This window comes from Cupressus sempervirens, chromosome 9, assembly GCF_028749045.1.
Source record: "Cupressus sempervirens isolate cs-2001-9-10 chromosome 9, ASM2874904v1, whole genome shotgun sequence".
In the NCBI taxonomy this organism is placed as follows: domain Eukaryota; kingdom Viridiplantae; phylum Streptophyta; class Pinopsida; order Cupressales; family Cupressaceae; genus Cupressus; species Cupressus sempervirens.
Genome location: NC_143126.1, coordinates 64,451,871 through 64,468,162, shown reverse-complemented (window position 1 = coordinate 64,468,162; position 16,292 = coordinate 64,451,871).

Sequence of the window (16,292 nt, the reverse complement as noted above, 5' to 3'; positions counted from 1 at the left end):
TCAGGCATCAAAGGTATGCAATATTGATCAAGTGCTCAATTATTCAAGGAGTCACATTGGTGAGCAAGTGATCAGTTGTAGCGTTAACAAAGTGACAATAAAATATAATTGTCAACTATTCTTAATTAAGGAAAAATATTTGGATGTTCATTGATTTTTTGGAAGGATATTCAAGATGATATTTCCTAGCTTATGATATATAAGAAATGTCAAGTTGAGAAGGAAAATGAAAGAAGAAAAGTTTGAAAAAGATGGATACGTAAACGAAGACAAAAGGAGGAATAGGAAAGTGTGGAAGATAAACTGCAAAGAACATCTAATTAGGAAGAATCCAAAGGTGAATTCATAACAAATATCTAAATCTATAAAGAAAGTTTCTTCATAAATCAATTCAAAATGATGTTTCTTTCTAATCGTTATAGTAATAAAGAAATCTCTTAATAGAGTTGACTTCATAATCATTTTGTAAATCCTCTAACAAGCTATTATTTACAAATTCAAGTGTTTGAAGACCTCTAACCATGTCACTTCTAATAGGGTCATTCTTATGAGTATGTTTTGCAGTTTTTAATAGGGTTGGCCTCTAACATGGCTCACTTTAGAAGAGTGAAAATTATTTTGACTAGTTGCAAGGTGGTTTTTCCCAATTTGGGTTTCCACATTAAATATTGGTGTCATCTATGTTCATTTTATTTCCTTATGCTTTATATTTATGAAACTAAGTCATTAAAGGATAAAAAAGATTAATAAATTTTAAGATTTCTTTGTTAACTAAGATATTCAATATAGCATGATCAATGGAAGTTTGTATTAACATCTAAGGCATAATGATTTATTTTTCTAGTAGCTAATTCATGCCTCCTTTATTAGTTACTCATCTTTCATTTCAAATAATTGGTATTAGATTAGTTAGTGTGTGCAGGAAAAAGGTTTTAAGGACCTAAGGTAAAGATTAGGATATCTTACATAAGGGAGATCTCTAGGCTTAATAAAGAAACTTTTTCAGCATGGCACAAGTTGATGAAGCTACATATATCAAGCATGAATGATTTTTGTGTGTTCTACTTGGAGAATAAATATGATATGTGCCACCACCTAAGCCTTTGACTATGGAGTAAATAAAAGAAAAAAATTATCACAATATTATGATGATATTTGATATTGCATCCTCTTTGAAGTATTCTAATTTTGATGAAGTCAAAGATTGTCCTACTAGATTTGACATGTGGTAAAAACTGAATAAAGTCTTTAGAGGTGACAAAAACATGCAAAGAGGTAAGTTTGTTTGATTGAAAGTAAAAGAAGGTGAGAAAATTATCCAATACAATGGAAGGGTCAAAGAAACTGTAAGTGTAATTAGAGATGTAGGAGGTATAATTGAGGATAAAATAATAATTAGAAAAGTACTAATAACTCTTCTTCCTATTTATTCAATTAGAGTTTCAACTATTCAAGAGATATGATGTAATCCAACACATGATTTAAGCCTATATACTCTTGCAAAAGATTAACTACTTTTGAGTTGGATAAATTTGATAACTATGCTCCTTCTAACAATCTTGAATATACGTTTAAAGCTAAACTAACCCTCGGTAGAAAAGCAAGAAAATAAAAAGGAAAAGAACTTAATAGTGAAGAAGAAAAAGATTCAGATGAAGATCTTGAAGTCATTGAATCTCTTATAAAAAAAAGAGAAAAAAGAGGAAATGGAAAATTCAGCAAAAAGATTCCATTATATTTTTTTTTTTGTGAAGAATTTTGCCGCATTGCTAGAAGGTGTTCAAAAAAGGAAGATTAATATGAAAATAATTTTAACAAGTTCAAAGGAAAGAAAGACATCATGAGCTACAATGGTCATAAAGGAAAAAGTAATAAATCATGGTACATTGCAAAGGATTCAGATAGTAATAATGATGAAGATGAAGTATATTATATTGCTATTAAAGAAAAATTTAATGATGATGAAAATGAAAATATGGCACAATATCTATCATGATCGTGAAAATGATACATGGATCATAGATAGTGGTTGTTCTCATCAAATGATTAATTATAAAACTAAATTTGAAAATTTTGAATACTATATGAAGGTGGAAGTGTTACATTTAGAAACAATGAGCCAAGTTATTTAAAGGGAAAAGGAATCATAGCATTAAGTAATGGAATAAAATGTAGCACAGTTCAATAATATAGGATAAAAATTTGAATTCATGAATGAAAAAGATATACTATTGGATGGGAAAGGAAAACTAGTTGGAACTAGTGACCAAACAAATGAATATTTGATTTAGATAGATCTCAATAAAAGTTCTTGTTTATTATCTTACACAAAGGAAAGTTTTCTATGACATAAAAGAATGTATCATGTTAACTTTGATAATGTGATCAGCCTAAGAAATAACAATAGAGTAAGAGGTTGTGAGAGTGGAGTTTTCATTGAACCAAAAGACCCATCTATCAATGTTTGATACAACTATTCAACTTATAATACATAGGAGGTAGTTAAGCCCTTGTCATAAACCTTGAGGGCAGTGTTGAACATTTTTCCAAAAATTCCCCCTAATGTTACCTAAGTATCTATGAATTTGAACCTTTTACCAAGCTCTAATACCACTTGTTAGAGTGGGGTTTTCATTGCACCAAAAGATTGATTTATCAATGTCTGATACAACCACTCAACTTATATTACATAGGAGTTGAATAAGCTCTTATCAGGAATCTTGAGGGCATCACCAATTTTTTTCCAACAAAGGCATACTTGATGTGAAGAAACCTAAGGTGGGCATTTTAAAAAAAATGTCAATTTGGTAAAATAAGGAAAATAAGTTTCAAAAGTAAGTCCTACAATTCTGTAGAAGTTTTGGAATTAGCTCACACAAATATTTAATGGCCAATAGGTGTGAAAAGCTATTGTAGAGATATATATTCCATTCTATTTTTTGATGATTATTCTAGAATTATGATTGAAATGTTTTTGAAGGATAAGTTTGATGATTTTAAAAATTTGAAATGGTGGCTAGAGTTGAGAAGGAAACAAGGAAGCAAGGCATACAAATGTTTGAATCTTACTACTGACAAAGTCACAGAAAGTGCCCATGTAAAAATTGATGAGTTTGGAGACAGAAGTGAAGAATAGAGAAACAAAGAGCCAAAAGATTATAGAAATTTTATCTATTATGATGAAGAACCTAAGAATTTACCTTAGAAGGTTGAATCCAATCAGCAACTAAGTACACCTAACAATTCACTAGCAGTTCATCCTGAGTCAAAGAAAAAGAAACCGAAGTGAAATTTAGTTCATCCTGAGTTCTAGCCCTAGAAAATACATCCAGAGTCACATGTAGTACAACCCAAGTTACAACCATACTTACTAGAGGAGTCAAAGCATACTAATGAAGATCTTGAGGAACCAAGGGAATTAAATTTAGAATGAAGTAAGAAATATCAAAGACTTGCAAATTTTTTTAGAAGCCATCATACACTTGGTCAAATAATTAGAGGAGAGTTAGAAGAGATATTGACAAGAAATATATTAAAAGGTACACTATTATTTAGTGAATTTAAGCATAGATTTGTAAAAGATGATTTAGAATATAAATATTGCATAGGGGCAATGAATGAAGAGATTGAGAAAATAAAAATAATAAAGCCCAGTCTCTTGTTCCTAGACCCAAGGATAAAAATGTGGTTGGTACAAAATGGATATTCAAAAATAAGATGAATGAGAAAAGAGAAGTAATAAGAAATAAAACAAGACATGTATGCAAAGGTTATGTTCAAGAAGGAGATATTGATTATGGGGAAACTTTTTCCCCTATTGCAAGACTTGAAGGAGTCAGAACACTTCTAACTTATGCAACAAAAAAAGATTCAAAGTATATCAAGTGAATGATAAATAAACTTTCTTGAATGTAGTTATAGAAGAGGTCTACATTGAACAACCTAAACATTTTATTAATCTAACAAAAAGAAACATGGTATGTAAACTTCATAAAACATTATTTGGATTAAAGAAAAATCATAGAACATAGTATGAAATACTACATGGATATCTAGTAAACATTTGTTTTGAAAAGAAAAATAATAATAGAAATTTTTATATCAAAGAAAGAGCACATGAAAAGATATTTGTTGCAAAAAAAAAAATTGTATGTTATATCATAATTAGAGGACATGATATCTTATGCAAGTCCTTTGTTGAAGAAATAAGGAAAGAATTTGAAATGTCTTTTTTGGAGAAATAAAATTATTTGCGGATCTATGAGCTCATGAAATAAAGGATGGCATATTCATCACTCAATCAAAATTCATGCAAGAAAAATTACAAATATTTGGAATGGAAGAATCTAAACCAATTGAAACACTTATTTCTACTAGACATGAGCTATTAACAAATGATGATTCAAAGTAGGTAAACTTGCCTACTTATAGATCAATGATTGGAAAACATTAGTATGTGTTAGCATGGGACTTGATATTGCATTGGCAATTGTATAGTTGTACTATCTTTTGCTAATATTAAAAGAAATTCACATGATGCTAGTCAAAAGAATTTTTAGATATCTAAAAAGAACTTAAGTTTTTGTGTTAAGGTAGAAGAAAGGAGGAAATCTTGAGTTAAGAGGATTAGAGTGCCCACATGAGGTATGAAAACATGATAGCTAGAGGCCTTAGAGTGCCCAGATGAGGTCTAAAAGCTTGATAGAAGGGCATTTATGTCATTCTTACCCAATAGATCTAGAGCTAGCACTTCTGAAAAGTTCTTGCAATAGCCAATTGGAGAAATGATTTGAGAGTTATGGCCTTCCAAAGTTGGGATACTAAAATATATAAAATAATTTGTCAAAAACATATTTAGCTAACTCTATATGTATTGTTAGGGTCTATCGGCCCTAGGTATTAAGTTTGAGCATCTAGAACCTTCCTGGGCAGCATAAAATTTCATATTTAAGAAAGGCCCCAACATTTTCTATGATAGCTCTAGGTGGTAGTTCATAGCTTAGTCTTACAAATTATTGTAATGAAGGTTCCCATGTGGGTTAGCATATTGTACTTATGAATTTTATAACTCCACATTTGTGGCACAAATAAAATGTCCATATTTTGTTCTCACATTTTCTATTGTTTCCTTCATTATGTTATGTGTTTATGGTATTAAGGGGAGCACCCTTTATCAAGTGGTATAAGAGCTAGAGTTCTTGAGTGTGTGGATAGACTACAAATTGTGAGGTAGTTTGCAATAGGACCATGTTTTGGGCTAAGCATGTAGATAGATCACTTATTGTGAGGTAATTTGTACTAGGGTTTTAGTGAAAGAACAAAAATGCCTCCATGAAGCAAGCATGGAGGATGACTTGTAGGTGTTACACCTAAGGTTTTCTGAGCTCTCCAGAGATAGGTCTAAGCATTAGAAGAAAAAATACATAGAGTAATAATTTTTCACATAAGAGATGAAAGTGAGGATGATGACGAAATACAAGAAAATGACAAAGATTGGAAAAAGAACTAAGTTTGAAGTTTCCACATTTCTAGGAAATCTTAACCTAGAGGTGTTGATCAATTGAATCAATGCACTAGAGGAGTACTTTGAATATTAAGATATGGAGGATCCTAATAGGATCAACTTTGCTAAGGAAAAACTAAAGGGACAAGTAAAGATTTGGTGGGAAGAGGTTTAGTTGGAGCAAAATAGAATGAGAAAGGAAAGTTTCACAAGATGGGATCAGATGATAGCTAAATTGAAGTGACAATTCATTCCCATGGATTATGAGCTTGATTTGTTAAAGAAGATGCAAGGGATGAAGCAAATAAGAAAATGTGTTCAAGAGTATATCGAAGAGTTCAACAAAGTTCTCATTAGAACCAACCATATAAAAGATGATAAGGAGAAAGTGGCCCATTATCTTAATGGTGTAAGGCCAAGTATTAAGGATGAGTTGAATCTAGTTTGATGAATATTATTAAGGATGTATACTAGTTCTCCCTAAGAGTTGAGGAAATACTAAGAAAGAAGTTTGACAAAAAAATAGTGGAAGAGGTCATGGCAGAAGATCTAGTAGTCAGAGCTAGAGGAAAAACTATTGCAATTATTTCCATGATCAGAGCAATAGAGATTAGAAAGCAAGAGGTAGAGGACAAGGATCTAGAAGAGGATGCTTTTGTGGGAAATATTTTCACTATGGAGAAGAGAAGCATAGAGAATTTGAATGTTCACAACATGAAGGAAGGATAGATCAAAGAAAAAAAAGTTAGACTAGAGTTGCACATGTTGATTAAGATAATAGATCATCACATTCTAAAGATGCTAAAAGAGGAGAAGTTGTAGTTAATAGAAAAGTCCTATCAAGTGTTCAAAATGAACATCATCAATAAAGGAGCTTATTTCATAAAAGGTGTAGATGTGAAGATAAGTGTTGTAATGTGATCATTAGTGGTGGAAGTACTAATAGTGTGGTGTTAGAAATGATGGTCACAAAGCTAAAGTTGAAGAGATTGAAACACTCACATCCATACCATATTTCCTGGGTGCAAGATGACCACAAGGTCATGGTCAATGAGCAATACTCAGTGAAGTTAAAGATTGGAAGCTACCAAGATGGGGAACTTTTTGATATCATACCTATTGACATATGTCATATGTTGCTAGGTAGGCCATGGCATTTTGATAGTCATGTTGTACATGATGGGCAAGAAAATGCCTACACTCTAACAACAAATGCAGTGAAGCATAAGTTGAAGTCATTGAAGGAGATAGAAGAAAAGGTATGTGGTACTTCCAAAATATGTTTTGTTGATTGAAAAGAGTTTCTCAAAGGTATGAAATATGAGGATGTGTGTTTTGCTATAATTCCAAAAAGATAGTTAAGAAGAAGTAGAAGAGTTATAGATATGTTGGGAGAGCTTTTTGATATTGTATCAAATAATGTACCTGATGGATTGCCCCTATAATGAGCAATGTTAGTATGCTAATAGAAACCAAATTTAAATAAAGCTTCTACAAACTAAAAAAAATTCATAAACTTCAAGATAGACTAAGATGAACTCTCAATTGAGAATATGAGCCATTAATGGACTCTCTCAATGAGAAGCTCTCTTGTTGAGTGGCTTTGTCTAAATAGATGGGATGTATGCTCAAGCTTATGCTTCAAAAAGGGCTTCAAATGGAGTTGGAATTTGGGTGTGAGTGTATGGTTTTGATGTAAAATGGCTTCTTAAAATGGCATTATGACTTTACTTCATGGACTGTGTTATTTTGCAAAGGGAAAGGATCCAATTTATAGGCAAGAGGCTTGAGGGATTGAGGGCTAAGATGCAAGGATGGGAAAAAGCTCATGGAGGGCTCAGATTGCATGAGAGGAGAGCACATGGATTGTGCTTCCTTACAACCAATCAAGGAGTGACACATGTCACAGGGTGAGAGGATGGAGGAAAGGGGAAGGATGAGTCAGCAAAGGAGGCTCAAGGGATAAAATAATCATAAAGATCCTCATAATGGCTTGTAAGAGCAATAAAAGGGCTTTGGAAGAGTCATTTATGGCCTAGTGGGCTTCATAAAGTTTTATGGTTGGGATATTTTGAGGGAGATGAGAGGAATTTTGACTTGGGCTTGATTAGGAAGGTTTTAAGCTTGCTTAGGCTTGTGCAAATGATTAGAGGATGGATTAGGATGGTTTAGGATTAGCTTAGGGATAGGCAAGTGGATGGCATTTAATGAGGGTGGGTGAAGGAGGAGATATTTGTTAACTTTGGCTTGGCTTAGTAAGTCTTAACCCATGTTTAGAGAATGTGACAAGGTTAGGAGGGGATTAGGATTAGGTTTAATGACATCTTCTAGAAGAGTTTAGACTTTGGATGAGGATAAAGTCTTTTTAGAATAGTCTAGAATTTCCTAGGATGAGGATGAAGACTTTCTAGAAGAGTCTAGAACTTCTTAGGATGAGGATAAATTTGATTTTTAGGAAATAAATAAAGTTTTATTAATTTCAAGGATTTGGGTTGAGGAGATATTTATTAAAACTTTTTTAATAAACATGAGGATTAATATTTAATCTTAATTAAATATTTTGAGTTGGGATTAGGGGTAGGAAATGATGGGATTAACCTTTAATCAAAATTAAAGAAGGATTAGAAGATTTTGGAAGAGGTTAGTTGTCTTAAGGAAATTGGCCAAGTTTTGGGTAAAAAATAAATTGTTTATTTATTTTGGGTTTTTTGGTCAATTTATTAATTAAATAATTAATAAATAAGAAAATAATGTTTGAATAAGATTTAAACATTTTTGGGAGGGATTCCTTAATTAAATATTTTTAATTAAGATAAAGGGATTTAATGGCATAAAAATAAATAAATAAATAAAATAATTAATTAATTAATAAATGATGATGTCATCAGGAATTTTTCAAAAAATAAAAATACTTTATTTTCTAAAGGTTTTTAGGTGTCTACAGCCCCCAATGAAGAAGATCAATCACTAGATGGATTTGGTTCTAGAAGCTAGTTTCCCAAACTAGGTAGTGCATATAATGACACAGATAGAAAGTGGAGAGTTGAACAAACAAGTTCATGAGTTGTTGTAGAAGGGGTTGATTCAAGAGAGTTTGAGTCCATGTGTTGTATAATTAGTATTAGCACCAAAAAGGAATGGAGAATGAAGGATGTGCATAGATTCTTACACTACAAACAAGAAAATAATCAAGTACAAATTTCCATTTCAAAGGATGGATAATATTATGGACTATTTGAGTGGAGATAAGTATTTCACAAATATAGATTTGAAGATTGGGTACCATTAGATCTATATCAGAGAAAGTGATGATTGGAAGACTTCTTTCAAGACCAAAGGAGGATTATATAAGTGGTTATTCATGCCCTTTGGTATAACCAATGCACTAAGCACATTAATGAGGCTCATGAATGAGGTACTAATGGAGTTTTAGGGTAAGTTTGTTACTATTTACCTAGATGATATTTTGATATTTAGTAAGAAATTGGAGGAGCATTTGGTCTATTTTAACAAGGTGTTTGATAAGTTGAGGTAAGGAAAGTTGTTGATAAACCTAAAGAAGTACAATTTTTTAAAGGAGTTGGTGTACCTGTGATTTGTAGTCTCAATAAAAGGTTTGAAAATGGACCCAAAGAAAGTAAAGGATATCCTTGAATGACCTACTCCAAGAAATGTGACAGATGTAAGATCTTTTCATGGACTGGCTAGCTTTTATAGAAATTTCATAAGAGGTTTTAGCAATATTTGTGGACGCTTGAATAAAATAATAAGAGGGGATATGAAAGAATTTAAGTTGATTATAGGAGCATATAAGAGTTTAATCTATTCAAACATAAAGTTACTAAGCAAGCTATTTTAGTACTTCCTATTTTAATAAGGTCTTTCAAGTAGATTGTTATGCTAGTGGTACTATAATAGGAGTTGTTATGAGCCAAGAAGGAAGGCCTATTACTTATTTTAGTGAGATATTTAATAATTCAAAAAGAAAATATTTTGTTTATGATCAAGAATTTTATGCTATATTTCAAGCATTGAAGAAGTGGAGACAATATCTTCTTCCTAAGAAATTTGTTTTGTATACTAATCATCAAGATTTGCAATAATTAAATATTCAAGGAAAATTAAACCAAAGGCATTTGAAGTAGATTGATTTTTTGTAGAGTTATGCATTTTTTTTGAAATAGAGGAGTACAAAGTCTAACAAAGTTGTAGATGCTCTTAGTTGAAGACAACTTTTTTTGATAGGAATGTAGATAGAGGTGGTAGGGTTCAAGGAACTTATTACTTTGTATCTAGATGATCTTGATTTTTATGAAGCATGGAAGGCTTGTACAAAGCTTGTAACACTTGATATGAAAAAGTGGTTGGATTTTATGATCCAAGATAGTATGTTGTTCATAGGAAGCTAGTTGTTCAGTCCTAGAAACTTAATCTGAGAGAATCTCATCAAGAAGAAGCATAGTATAGGATTGGTTGGACATTTTGGAAGACATAAAACCATAGCTTTGCTTGCTGAGAATTATTACCGGCCACATTTGCAATAAGATGTGAATAAGTTTGTACAAAATTTCAAAGTATGTTAGATGGTCAAAGGAGTGAAGCATAATATAGGGTTTTATCAACCATTACTATACCAAAGAAGTTGTGAGAGGATGTTAGCATGGATTTTGTTCTTGGATTACTGAGGACAAAGCAAGGGTATGATTCTTTTTTTGTGGTGATTGAGAGGTTTTCAAAGATTACACATTTTATTCCTTGCAAGAAGAATAGTGATATTCTTCATGTGGAAGAGTTGTTTTTCAAAGAAGTGGTGAGACTACATGATCTACCAAAGAGTATAGTTTTAGATTGAGATAGAATTTTTTTTTAGTATTTCAAGCATACATTATGGAAGAAGTTGAAGATAGATTATAAGTTCACTTCATCACATCATCCATCAACTAATGCATAGACATAATTTGTGAATAACAGTTTGGGAAACTTGTTGAGACATTTCGTTGGAGACAAGCCAAAAGGATGGGATATGATTTTACCGCAATCAAAATATACATATAATAATTCTATCAATAGGAGTACTAGTAAATCACCATTCCAAATTGTATATGGGAATAGTCCCAAAAATGCTTCTAAATTGAGGTAGTTGGATAAAGAAGAGATAAGTAGTGTTGAAGTAGAAGATTTTTGCTAAACATTTGAAGAATATCCATGAGGAGGTGAGGAAACACATCATAAAGATGAATACACAATATATGGCCAAGGTAGATGTGAAAAGGAGGTATAAGGAATTTTAGATTAGAGATGAAGTCATGGTTAATTTGAGAAAGGAGAATTTTCTAATCTGTACATATAATAAGAAGAAGATAAGTTTGGACCATGCAAAATAGTGAAAAAGCATGATTTTGGAAATGCTTATGAAGTGGAGTTGCCTGTTGAATTGAATATTTTGCTAGTATTTAATATTTTAGATTTGATAGAGAATTATGAAGTAGGTGATGGGGATAAAGTTGAAAAAGAACATGGAGTATTCAAGTAGCTAGTTCAACTATAAAGGAGATTAAGGAGATTCTAGAAAGTCGTGTTGGCAAAAGTACCAAGAACAAAACTTATGAGGAATATCTAGTCAAATGGAAAGGGAGGCTAGTTGAGGATTCATCTTCGCTAGAAAAGGAGGGGTTAGTCATCTTGTTTTTCCTCTGAACACCTAAGATGTAACTAGGTCACTTATCAAATTACCCTGGTTGTCTGATGTAGGAGTATCCTAGGTGTAAGAGTAATCTTGCATAACCCAAAAATATTTTCTTTTTAGTCTTTTCTATTTTAATAATAACTAGTAGATAGGGTGGTTACTATTTATGGGAAGTTGCTATTTTTAGTGAGTTTCTCATATGAGCTTGGAATGTTCTCATTTTCTAGAATAAGGTTCATTTTGAAATTATAAGCCTACCATAAAAATCACATTGCCCCAGCTTAAATATTAGAGAAGTTATTGCAGATTTTTGATGGAAAAAGTTGCAACAAAAATCTTTAGCCTCATGGTTTAAAGCCTTAAAGTGTCTATATGAGGTTTGAAAACTTGATGGAAGGGCTCTTGTGCTATATTGACCCTATAGATCAAGAGTTGGCATTTCTAGAAAGTGATAATAATTGTCAATTGAAGCAATGATTCAAGAATTATGGCCTTAGAAAGTTGGGCTACCAAAATATCTTTAAAAATTATATTTAGCCAAGTCTATATATATTTTTAGGGTCTATTGGCCCTAGGTCTCCCAAGAAACATAAAGTTGCCTATTTAAAAAAGGCCCAAACATTGTCTAGGACAAATCTGGGTGGTATGTCATAGCTTAGTCTTATAGATTACTGTAATGAAGGCACCCATATGGGTTAACATATTCTACTTATGAATTATGTAATTTTTTGTATGTGATGCAAATAAGAAGTCCATATTTTTTTCTCACATTTGTTGTTATTTCTTTGTTTATGTTATGTGTTTATGTTATTAAAGGGAGCACCCTTCATCAACACTAAGAAGCATATAGTTGATATATTTTATAAATCTTTACCAAAGGATGTATTTATGTATCTAAGAGGTAAACTAGGGGTTAGTCCCCTATCTGATGCTCATTAGAGAAAAAATAGTGATGCATCAACCAAGATCCATTGAATATCAATCAATTTGATGCAGAATATCACACTTCAGGTGGGAGATACAAAGAATGTTGCATATGAATCAATATAAAGGTATATTATAACTTCAAAGTTTATATCCTTTGGAAATTGATGTTAAAGAGGGGCATTTTAGTATCAAAATGGAAGATTGTGAAAATATTAATATTAATTGGCTAAAGGGAGAATCCTAATATTTAGATGATGGAATGTACAACTAAGAGGGAGAAATTAAGCGAAGAACAATGAAAGGAAAAAAATAGAGGCAAATCCAAGAAAAATATTAAAGGAAGTTAGTATGGATGAGAATTAGAATGAAACTAGTGATATTATGTAATTGCTAATTATTTTATTATCTTATGTTGACATGTTTTGTTTCCATCAATGCTAATGAGTGATTTTGTTGGAAGAAATTCTTCTATTGTATATAGTCATTTATGTTTGCGCAAATGAAAATATTAACCAAGAAATTTAGAGTTTGTAGTACTAACCTTGTATATATTAGTATTAACTAGGAAATGTGGATTTTGCAGTATGAACCATACAATTGGTTAATGAATGCATTCTTACTTGAAATATTGACCGAGTGCTCAAGCATTTAAGGTGTCAAGTATTGACCGAGTGGTCGGTCATTGAAGGAGTCATAATGTAAACTTAGTGATGATTTCTAGTGTTGACAAAGTGACAATAGAATGCAATTTCCAAATATTTTATTAATTGAGACTAACTATTTGAATTTTTATTTATCTTTTCAAAGGTTATTGAAGATGAGTTCTCTTAGCTTATGATATATAAGAAAAGTCAAGTTGAGAAGAAAAATGACAAAGAAGGAAAGTGTAGATGATAAAGTATAAAGAACATCTAATCATGAGGATTCAATGGTATGAAAGGTGACACTTGACTAAAAAGGTGTTGGAGAAGGCTTGCATCAAGCATGTTAAAGCATCAAAGCATGTCAAGAGCATACTTCTTCTAATAAAAAAAAATCCTAATAGAGGACTGAACAATATGAAGACCAAGAAAATAGTGTAGTAGGCCAAGATCAATCATTTCAAACTATTCCATCAATGCATGCTTAACATCTAGAAGCATAAAGGATGAGCTATCAGTGAGAATAAGATCATCAAGATATAGGACAAGAATCAAAATCTCTTCTCCAAGATGCTAAATGTACATTGTAGGATTGGAATGGCAACGGGTGAAGCCTATAGAAAGTAGATGGAGTCCATCTTCTCATACCAAACACAAGGGGCCTTTTTGAGACCATACAATGAGCGTCAAAGTCTACAAACCAAGGAGGAATCCTACACAAATCTTAGAGGCTGCTCTGTGTAAATTTTGTCAATGAGATCACCATCCAAGAAGGCACTCTTCACATCCCAAAAATATAAATCCATGGATCTAGACTGAATCATACAATTAGCCATCTCCTAAAGTGTTATATTCTTTCTCTCTACCACACCATTCTGCTAAGGGGTGTAGGGAACTAAATGCTGATGTTGAAGACCATGTTCAGAGTAAAAATCCCTAAAAGCTTGGTTCATGTACTCCCCCCATTATCTGTGCATATCCACCAAATAAAAAGACTAGATTGCTTCTCTACAAATGTATTGAAGACTTGAAATGAATCAAAGACATTAGAATTATAATTCAAAATGTACACTCATGTGCATCTGGGGAAGTTATCAATGAAATTAAGCACATATCTAGTACCATAAAAAGGAGTGGAGAATGACATGAGGCCACTATGAATAAACTCCAAAGGTGCCAAAGTGCAAGTGGCTCATCCAGGTGGAAAAGAATCCCTATGTTTCTTGCCAAGTGCACTACCTTGACAAACAACATCTATACAGGAAATATGGGGAAGCCCAAGAACAAGTTCCTATGTTCTCATCTACTGAAGATATCTATAATTGACATGGCCAAAACACTCTTTCGAAAGTCTACTTACTAAATCTACATGTGCAACAAGATAGGAACCTATGTCATCAGGAGACTCAAATCCATGAAATCTATAGAGGTGAGATGTAGAGTCAACACTCCCAATAGCCACAATCATCTTAGAATCATGTAAGTCCCAAATAACCACATAATGTGGTGAGAACTCAACTATCTTACTAGAGCCAGAGTGTCATATCTGATAAATGGACAATAGGTTCACTAAAATGTTAGGGACAAAAAGAACATCCTAAAGGGAACCTCAGCTAGTGCAATAGAACTAGAATCCATAATGGAAATATGTGATGAGTTCCTAATAGAAATATATGAGGTAGCATAAGGAGCAAGTCAAGTGACCAAGTTTGGAGTGTTTTTCATAGGGTGAGAGGTGCTAGAATCCAGAATCTAGGTAGGCCCAGAAGTCATAGTTTGAGTAGTGAGAGTGTGACCTTTCCTTACAGGGGGATACTAACTTAGGAGCTGAAATGTGATGCTCCTACATGGCTTCCTCTAAAGCCTCCAAATATTTTCAATACCTAGAAATGGGATGTCCATCATTTCCACAAAAACTATAGGTCTCAATTAATTTCTTCTTATCCTTGGAGGTTGACTCAATAGAATTCAAACAATCTTTACACTTGGGAGGGTAAGCTAGAGGTGTAGAATCAATTTTTTGTTCTTCATGTTATCTAGAATCCTAATGATGGATCATGTAGTATGATCTGAAATGTTGATGATAAAAAACTACACACAATCAAATCCAAAAACTAAAACTCATAATTTTTGGTGTATCGTTCTTCAGTTTGGAATTCTTTTTTATTTCCCCTTAGAAGACTAAGCAACCAATGCTTGGCTACAAGAGCCAGAGGCATCCACATAATGGATCTTTGCTTATTCCCCTATCAATTGATCACAAAATGTCTCAAACGAAGGCATCTAATGTCTATTACCCAAGGCATCCATAGTGGAGTAGAAAGTAGAAGAAAATATCTGATACTTTCCTTGCAACATTGAGAGTATCAAAAGAATACACTCATTATCTATTTTGTTTTTTACAAATCCCTACAAAATTGTATGCAAAGATTTGAACTTCATCAAGAAGTCCTTAATGGTGGTGAAGTTGGAAGTTTTCAAAGAGGTCAACTCTACCTTAAGCTATAGTGCTCAAAATTCATTCACCATGACAAAAAAAGTTGTGAAACTTGGTCCAAATAGCCCAAGGAGTGGTCAAACCATTCAAGTGAAATAGGATACTATCTAAGATGTTTAGTGCAATCAATCCCATAGCTTCATCCATTTTGTTCCTATGCTAAAGAACCTCAAAAAGGAACTATAGAATATGTTAGTTCTCATCTAGACATGACCATAAGCCTCATGACATAAGAAGCCTAGTCATTTGTGCTTTCTAGGTGTGATAGTTGTGTTGTGTGAGTGAGGTCATAGAAAGGTCTAACATTGAGAGAAGTAGACAGAAGTAGAAGGGTCTATTTTGAAGTAAATTATACAAAAGAAAATCCCCCCCACCCCACAATATATAAATTTACCTCTCAAATACCAAAGCAACAACTATTGAAAGCAAAAAAACTAAGAAAAGAACCTGGATTTAGAATGCAGAGAAGTAGGAAACTAAAGCCTTTACTTCAACACCAAAAATAGGAGCTCAAATATACTCAAAACAAAATGAAACTTAGGTCATTTTCTCTATCTTAGAACCAACATTTTGGTGCTTCTCTCGAATAAAAAAGAGACCTCCATATGCTCAAGTTGTGGCCAAAAAACCAACTCCTACTCCATAAAACAAACTCACTATAAAATCACAGTCACTACAAAAGATTTGATGGCCATACAGTTGTCAACTAGCTATTGTTGAAAAAAATCCTTTTGCCAAAAGTTGATGTCAATGACTAGATAATGATGTCACCTTGCTAAAAAATGATGTCAGCATGAGTAGAAGATGCCAGCCAAAAAATGATGTCACTAGTCAAAAAGGTGACATCATCTATCATAAAGGTAACATCAGTGACTAGAAACCTACATTAGCATCAATAGTGGGAGTTAGGGAGAGCACCACCAGTGATGGTGGTGGGTGGACTCTATTTGTGGGTAGAGGCAATTGTCTAGTTGGCCAGCAGTAGCCAAATGGCAGCCTATCAGTGATGACTAAGAGTGGGTTATGTTGTGGTTGTGT